The sequence below is a fragment of the Akebia trifoliata genome, chromosome 12, assembly GCF_017979445.1.
Source record: "Akebia trifoliata isolate Shusen 1 chromosome 12, ASM1797944v1, whole genome shotgun sequence".
Lineage (NCBI taxonomy): Eukaryota > Viridiplantae > Streptophyta > Magnoliopsida > Ranunculales > Lardizabalaceae > Akebia > Akebia trifoliata.
The window spans coordinates 13,046,260-13,055,604 of record NC_141386.1 but is presented as its reverse complement, the minus strand read 5'-3'; positions in this window follow the sequence as shown (position 1 = coordinate 13,055,604).

Here is a 9,345-nt window from a genome sequence, read left to right as displayed (position 1 = left end):
CAGAGGGGGGAACATCGTCCTGAGCACTCTGAGTCTCTGGGATAGTTCCAAGAGAAGATCCAGCCACTGCACCCGAGCCAGACACCCGGAAGAAGGTAGGCCGTGCATCCGCAACCGTCCCTCCGAATCCGTGAAGAAAAGCTCAGCGTCCAGGGCAGCATCCTGCTCCGCAGTACCCGCAAGATCACCACCCGGAATGGAGGGTCCAATAGAGGGGGAGGCCTGAAAAGAAAGAAGCAGAACAGATTAAAATGCATGCAGTGATATATGATGTCAGAGAAACAGACGGCTAAATGTAGATGCTTACCCTAGGAGGTGTCGGAGGCCGTGTAGAAGTGCTCGCTCCGTCTCGGCGTCGATAGTAGTCCTGAGAAAATCACGAAAAAATCAGGACGGATGAAAATACATGCTACGGGATACATAAGAAAGAAACAAATAACGACATACCATCTCAGCCTGGAAACGAGACTCCCGCATGGCAGCCTCCGGCTCCAGCTCCTGGATGCGAGCTGCCTGGGGTTCAAGGCGAGCCTCCTGCTCCTCAAGCCGAGCAGCCTGCTCCTCCACCTCAGCCCTAGAGGCCCTCCACCTGTTCTCCATCTCCACTGCCCTCGCCGCTTGGGCCTCGATCACATCGTAGCCCTCTCGAAGACGACGAAGATCATCAGCCTGAAAATAAGAAAATCAACCAAGTAAGAATGACAAAAAGTAGAAAATTCTAAAGGAAATAAGGCAATAACAGAGTACGTATCGTCACGGCATGCTCCTGTAGCAATACCCCTCCAATCTCGATGATCCCGGCCCGGGCAGTGACAGTAGGCATAATGCACCCAATCGAGGCCTCTCGGAACCATGCCTGGTAGTCACCCCCTATCACCAGCCCAGCAGCATCTACGCCCCTCGCCTGGGCAAGATACTCATCCACCGTCATCGCATCGGAGATAGGCTCAGGTGGAGCGACAGGGATGCGAAGGCTCCCGTCGTGCTGGAAAAACAAGCGCTCCCCCAGATAAAATGTATATCTCTGCTCGCCAATAAAGAAGGGGTAGCGCTGTCGTCTGGTGTTATGCCTGTAGGCGTTCCTTACCTCCTGCCTCCCGCTGACAGTGCGGGGAAGGTCTTGCAAAGTAACAGAAAATATCTGCAAAAGGGATAGTCAGATAATCAGATAACGAGTACAGATAACTTCAAGGCCAAATGAAGGGAAAAGGATTAGATCACTCACATCTCGAAGCCGACACTGATCAATGTCGGCCCGGACACTCCTAGGGCTACTCCTAATAGCCCTGACGTCTCTCGTAGCCCAAAAGGCGCCCAATGGATAACCCTAATCAGGATGACGACTAGTGGGCAGGTAAAATGGAAAGTACACATGAACAAAAATCTGAAAGAAAAAGCGTAAAGTGTCAGATAGTAAATGAGATGTCGAGAAGAAAACCAAGGAAGAATAAGACTGAGATCTATTTACCTCAATGAAATGCCAGAAGAATCGAGTGGAGATGCCAGCTCCACGGGACGCAGTAATGCCCGCCACTACTCAATCAAGCCCGGCCAATATAGTACCGTATATAAGGCTCCCCCAATCAAAATCGCCAATGTGGTCGATGTCACGCATGACAGAGAGGAATGTGGTGGAAACTGAAGAATCATCCTCCAAAAAGAAGCAGCTACCAATGAGGAGAAGGAAGCAGATGCGGAAAATGGTGTCAAAATCTCTGTCTCCAAAACGGGCTGATCTCTCTCTATAGGTGGGCGGAGCCCCGTCCTCCCCCTCGATCAACAACAAGCCCATCAACACCTCCGTACTGATCCTCCCCTGCTTCCCCACCATGGAGGCAGGGACTCTGATGATGCCCAATAGCTCACCCACCTCCTGGATAGATAGCATAGCCAAGGGCAAAGGCTCTCCATCCATCGCGATACCCGTAATCGCCACGAAATCCGAAGGCCGGATGCCTATCTCCACCTCTGGCATATGGAATGAGTGGGTCGCGGGAAACCACCTCTCTATCATGGCTAGAAATAAAGGTCGATCCGCCTTGAAAGACGGTATCTGCAAGAAAGCGCCAAAGCCCACCGTGGCGAACTGCGTCCGAATATCGTCTGAAAATAGGGCGGCAGTAGAAAGAAAAGCACTCCACCTACCCCTGAAACTGGCTGAAGGGTAGGGGGTAGGAATGTCCAAACGAACTAACATGGAGACATGCCTCCCCAGTCCACGAAGCAGAAAGGTATCTGGAACCCCCTCGTTCTCCTCTGCAGGGATCTCCACCCTGGGAACCTCACGACCCATTCTGCCAACACCCACAACCTTATCTACTTGGCCTCTACAACCACGTCTGCCTCACCCACCACTAGGAGAGGAACTGGCCTCATCTGCCCTGCTCCCTGAAGAAGAACCGACCACCGATGCTGAATCAGGCCTACGAGAAGGCTGTCTCGGCCAGCCATACTCCGTTGCCACGCCAGACCCCAAGGCAAAGCGAGCCCGAGTCCTGGACCTCGCCTCCTCCTCCTCATCCGAAGAATGCCTCGCCACTCGAGTCCATCTCTCTCTACCCATCTGCAAGTCGCCATGTGATCAATCAACAAATGCAAAATCCTATGATCACATATCTCGAGGAAGCGGCCTAGGATAAACCTAACCAAACCAAGTCAAACCAGCTTAAACCCAGTCAACCAGGGCCCTACCTAGCTAACCTAACCGATCTAAGTCAAAACCATCCAACTAGAGTCAAACCTAGGTTAACTCAACCTAAAGCCCAGTCAACTCAGCCAACTCACCTAAAACCCAGGTAACCCAACCCAACTCAGTGAACCTAGTTTAACCAAGACAAACTTATTCAATCCAATTCCCCCATTAAACCCAGTCAACCTAAGTCAACTCGTTCAACCAAAATCAACCCAGTCAACCCAGTCAAACCCAATCAACCCAATCGACCCACTCTACTTAGTCAACCCAACAAACCTATCCGACTCAGTCAGCCTAAGCCAAACCTAATCAACCCAGTCTACCCATTCTAACCTGATTAATCCATTTTGACCCAATTTAATCAACCAATCAAAAGCCCATGCTCATGCCAAACCAGTTAACCATCCATCACAAGAAGATACCATTCAAAAGAAAAGAAAAAAGAAGGTGTGGAGATCCGAAACAGGCAAGTGTTCACAACCAAGCAGGCAAAAGGAAGTAAATACAAGAGAGGAAGCATAACGAGCATGATGAACATACATTGCCAGACATAGAGCATGCTAAAAAGGGAAGAGAAAATGAGAGAAAAATGGACTCGCCTAACCAACCATTTCGATCCAAATAGTTCACCATCAGTCCAACTCAATCCCAACCGCGTCAGACATCCCCCATTTCAGTCCCAAAATCGATCCCTAAACCATTCCCATCTCGTCAAATCCAACAACCTTAGCCACCTCCGAGTCCCAAACCACTTCTCATAAACAATCTTCTAACCACCATATATCCTACTCAAAAACCAGTCCCAAAATATCACCTATAGACCATCCTATCTCATCACCAATTATCAAACAACCCAAACCAGTCCCAAAACAATTTTAGTCCCCCAGTCCCCTCTTCAATATCAACCCAAAACCACCACTCAACCATCCAATTCATCACCTAAACAGCCCCTCAAAAACCTTAAAACAATTCTGCTTCCCCAAAACTCAAACCAGTCCCGATCCCAACCGACCCTAAACCATAACAATTCTCACCCCCAAACAATATCTAGAATCTCAAAGGTAGCCCAATACATCCATAAACAGTCCTTAATACGTAACAAACCCATCAAATCCCCCCATACACCAGCCACCACCATCATCTACCTTCTAAGAACACCCAATTCTCTTCACACCGCCACATACCCCAACCCGACTAAACAAGCCATGAATCAAACCCACCAATCCCAACATGATTCACCCTTGACCATCATCCCTTTTAAACTGCACAAGCCCACTACCACCATGTATCCAAGGCCAATCACATCACACAATATAAAAAGATGGCAAATGATAACGAAAGACAATGTACATTGTTCGCAAAACATGATGACATTTAAAAAAAAAAAAAAAGCAAGTATGACCCGTCTCAGCCATTCGGAGAATCTCAAAAAATAAAGAAGTCAAAATGAAGGCAACAAAATGACAAACGAAGAGTCTGTGTTCATTATCATTCTCATGTGCCAAATGAAAGCAAAAAGAGGAAGAATAAAACAAAGATAAACTCACCTCTAACATGTAAACTCGCCCAAGAAGCTTTCCAAAGTTTTAAGTCACTCTCGCAAAAATCCAAATCCAACCCACGCACTCCAAATCGCCCCAACAATTGCGTCAATGCCCAAATCAATGAAAGCAAGAAGGAGATGAAGAGAAGGGGAGGAAAATCGTCATAAAAAGGAGAGAAATCGCCAGAGAGAAGGAAGAAAGGAAGAGAAATCGAAAGAAACCAAAAATGAAAAGGCGCGAAGGCTTTAACCGTTCAAAATTCATACTGGTCCGTGCCATCAGTACGGGCAAAACGAGGATTTAGCCTACCCGTGTCACCAGAACGGATGATGAAAATTTGTTTAAAACCATGCCCAGGACACGGATGAAAGAAACAGAAAAGCCATCCGTGTCTCCAACACAGATGAAATCGTTTCAAATGGTATCCGTTCCTAAAACACAGATCATTCAATAAATAAAAAGGAAAAATTCAAAAAATGAAAAAAATCAAATCAAAAATCAAAAAAGTCAGAAATCAGAAAATTTCAAAATCCTTTCGAGCTGCACCTAATCTCGATTTGTTAAAACACGACTAAGAAGTACCTCAATTTCAAAAAACTCATCCAATATTCATCAAATCCGAGGTCTCACACGAGCTCCGCGCCATCGAGACCAAAGAATTAATAAGGCAACTCTGTTATACCCCGTGCTTGAGTAACCATTTTTCTATGAAAGTCATCCATTCAACCGGTAATTCTAAGTCGTGTTTTACAAAATTTCGTCTGGCCCGTACAAATAGGGGTTTAGTCTATTCTTTGCAGTTCTTTGCACGCAATTCCTGCAAAGAAGGGCAGCTGTAGACACCCCAATTTGAACGGGCCCTCACTCGAAAGGGCCCAAAAACAACGATTTTTCGATACATTTGGCCAACGGACCTCGAAAGCCCAATGCATTAAAATCCGGCATTTTCACCAAAATCGAAGCCTCTAACACCTCTCAATGGGTTAGTAGGTCCACCAAAAGCTCGACGTGCTCCGCTCCATTCAAAATACTGATTTTCCAACAAAATAGGCCAACGGGCTTCTAAAGCCCAAAACGTTAAAAATGGCAATTGGATTTAACCGAAGTCCCTGAGACCACCCAGTGGTCCAAGGGACTCACCAAGAGGGTAGTGACCCATCCTACACGTGCTCGACCTCACCGCCCCGCCTTTATAGCCAAGAAAAAATCGAACGATCGATGAAACTCTCCAACGGGCCTAAAAAGCCCAATTCGCCAACACGTGGCATTTTCGATCAAATCGATGATTGCAAAAATAAAAAAAAATTAAAAAAATTTAAAGCATGAGACTTGGGATACCTACCCTCCATCTATCGCTACCACTCCGCCTCGAAATTCACAAATACCCTAAACCCACCTAAGGCCCACAAGTCCTCAACTCCTTCCTAAACCCATTCTCCAACCTTATCCTTAAACCTAAACCAACTCCACACCACCTAAACCTAAAACAAACCTACCCTCAAAATCCCGATCCAAAACCAACCCTATCCAAGCCAATATAACCCACAACCCTCTTAAACCCAAGCCCACTAACTATTACCCATACCCAACTCATTATCTAACCCATCACCTTAACCCATCATCCATTACCCACATCAACCAATCAACCCCTCAATATCCAAAGATGACACTTGTCATCACCACCCTTCATCTCCCTCATCCAATTACCCACTCCCACCACCACTCTCTAAACAACTCATCTAACCCATCTCACCTCTCTCCAAAATCACCTCAACCCATACCCTACCCTAACCTAACCTATCCTCATTCTCTAACCACCAACATCACAACCCATACTCAACATACCCTAACACACCATCACTCTCTAACATCAACAACCACCCACATCATAACCCATACCTACACCCATCATCTTCCTTAAAACACTCCAACAAAATCCCATCAACCTATACTTCACTCATCATCAATCAACTAACCCACCCCTATTCTCTAATCAAACAACCCCATCAACCAATCAACCAATCTCATTATCTCACCCTCTCATCAAGATTGCCACATGGCATCACCCCCTCCCTCCTCCCAAAAATCAATTTAACAACCTCTTACACAACCCATTCTTCTAAATCTACACACCTCACCTCATCAACCAACCTAACACTCATTCTCTAAACAATCCTCTTACACCCCCACTCCTCCCATCAACCATCACTCATCTCATCCCACCAAACACTCTACCCAAATGGATTTGGGTAAGATCCAAACCATTTGGGTTAAAACACAACCCATTTCATTCTCTACAAAATTACCCCTAAATTCACTCCAAATTTCATACTCTCATCTTCTAAAAACCATGCCATTCTCTATTCTCTCAATTATTCACCCCATTATACCCCCTCCAAACATCTATAAATACCTCCCCTCTCATCTCAAAAATGGTTACCAAGTCTCACAAGAAAAATATTTTCTCTACTCCTCTCTATCACTCTCTCATACCATCTTCTAAAAAAGAAATTTCACTTTTATATTACACTAAGGATTTAAGAAGAATAGAAGAAGAAGGAAGGAAAGAAAAGAAAGGAGAACCTTGAATATTCAAGGTGGGTTCAAGACTTTCCCCTCCCCTCTCTCTAATCTTCTTCTCTTCCCTCTTCTACCATCTCCCTTCTTTTCATTTTATTTTAAACAAGTTGAGTATGAATGGAGCCCAAGGCTAAGATTCATAAGGGTCATTCCCATTAATGGAACGACCCTATGATCAAGCCGAAAGTGAATTCCTATCAAGGGTACAAACACCTCCACGTGGCACTTATTTTCTAATATTTCGTCAAAATTAAAGTAGCCGAGTTGTGTAGAGGTTACCGCCATTTGACGGGGAGAAAAGGGTGCCTAACACCTTCCTTTTTCTCCAACCGAGCCGCTTGCCCGAACCTCTAGGTTTAATCAACCCTATCCATTGCGAGTCACTAACGCCAAAAAAAAATGGTAATTTTTCGAAAGGTACACACCGGGTGACCATTCACACCCCTTTTCAATTTGAATGGTGGCGACTCCAATTTTAGTAGTTGTGGCCGTCGTAATGACGAAAACCACGTAGCTACACATTCAAACTCTTAAAAACTTCCCATTACATTTTTGTAAACAAAAGAAAATACAAAACATATATGGTGTAAATTATACGTCTCAATGAGAAATCAAGAAATAATCAATTCTCTCATCTAAGGCACGAATTTGGGCAGCTTGCCCAATCATCACCACCTCAACATCTAAAGCATCACGACTAACCAAATAAGATGTAAAATCATTGAAACAGAGACCCTAGGCAAGTCTCTCCCGTAGATTATCAATCTCAACCCTCAAGATAAAAAACTCATCGCTCCTCAAAGACTCAAGCCAAGCTGTTTAGGTTTTCATTCATTTTCAAAACGTAGTCAAAACATCTCAATCCTCTTGTACGACACCCTCATCTCTTCTAGTTGATCACAGTGGTTATAAAATGACTTTACTCAAACTAAAAAAATAAAACTAGCCTCTTTCAGCACTCCATTGTTGTATCCAAAGCCTACAGTTCAAAAAGGAATAGTCGAGAAATACGAGATGATTTAGAACCATGACATTCTTTCAAGCTTTCTCTAGCCGATCACGTATCGTCACGAGGAAGGAAAAAGAGAAAATGACCCAACCAACTCACCAAAATCACCAGACATCCAGGAAGGCAGAGTCACTACCGGTCAGATCCACGTCGCGAAGGCTAGAAAAGACGAAGCCAATATCAGGATTTCTAGGAAAAAAAATAATAATAATAATATTTTTGCAAAAGAAAAATTTAGATTGCCCAAGACTCGTTAGAAAACCCTTATTTTTAAAAAAAATTCACAAAATCGAGATCTCAAACGAGCTCCGTGCTAGGGGTCAAGAAAATCAAAAGGCTAAAAGAAAGCGTCCTCGATCCGCGGGGTACGCGGATCCGCTTTTGACCCTTGAGGTTTTGGAGTCGCCACCTAGTTATTACGGTCTAGGAACCGATCAATGACTCTAAATAGATAAAGAACTAATGTAGAACAGAAAAAACTGAATTATGGGATCATGTTACGGGGTTGGAAGGTGTTAGGCACCAACCCCGCCCGGCCGAAGCCGGTCTCTACTAATTTCCCAAATAAGTTACATTGCTAAAAAAACCTAGATAATAATAAAATAAAAATAAGAAATTATACCTTTCCGATAGCAAATACTTTTGTTCCCTCAGATCCGACAAAAATTACTCCTTGTACCGTACTTCTTGCTTCGTTCTGTCTCCGGATTTGATTTTCGATCTCCGAGGCAAGGTATCTCTTCTTTCTTGGATCTGAATTTTTCGAGTTTGTTAATGGATTTTGGGGTGTTTTTGGAGGGCTTTTAGGTGCTCTTTAGGCTAAAATCGAAGGAGGGATGTTAGGTAAGGAGTTGGGGCTCCAAAACTAGGATTTATGGGAGGCTAGGGGGACTTTTAGACCTACTTCTCTTAGGGTTTATGATTTGATACGAAAATAAGGTGTGAGCACCTCTATATATAGATTTTTTAGGGGTTGATTTTGATAGAGTTAATGTTTAATTAGAGTTGTGTTTTAGTTAGAATTATTTTAGGTAGAATTGTGTTTTAATTAGAATTGCTTTAAGTAGAATTATTTTTTAGTTAGAACTCTATTAGATAGAGTTATTATTTAATTAGAACTCTATTATGATTTTGACTTTTGGTCTTATTTGATTGACTTTTAATATTTTGACTTTAGTCTTAATTGATTGACTTTAATACCTTGACTTTAGTCTTGCTTAATTGACTTTAATTTTGACTTTAATACCTTGAATTTAGTCTTGCTTGATTTACTTTTAATTTTTGGAGACCCCTCCTCCATTATTTCTTTAATTCTTTGGACCCCCAAATGGAGGGGTCCTTAAAGAAATATCCCACGAACCCTCAACAATTTTACTTAAAAGTCCGATTGATCGATTTTTTTAATTCAAAATTTTAAATTAATTTCATCAATGTTTCACTTTAATTATTTAATATTTTATTTATTAATTTCGAATTTTTTTCTTATGAAAATTGTGAAATTACCGTTTTACCCCCAAAGA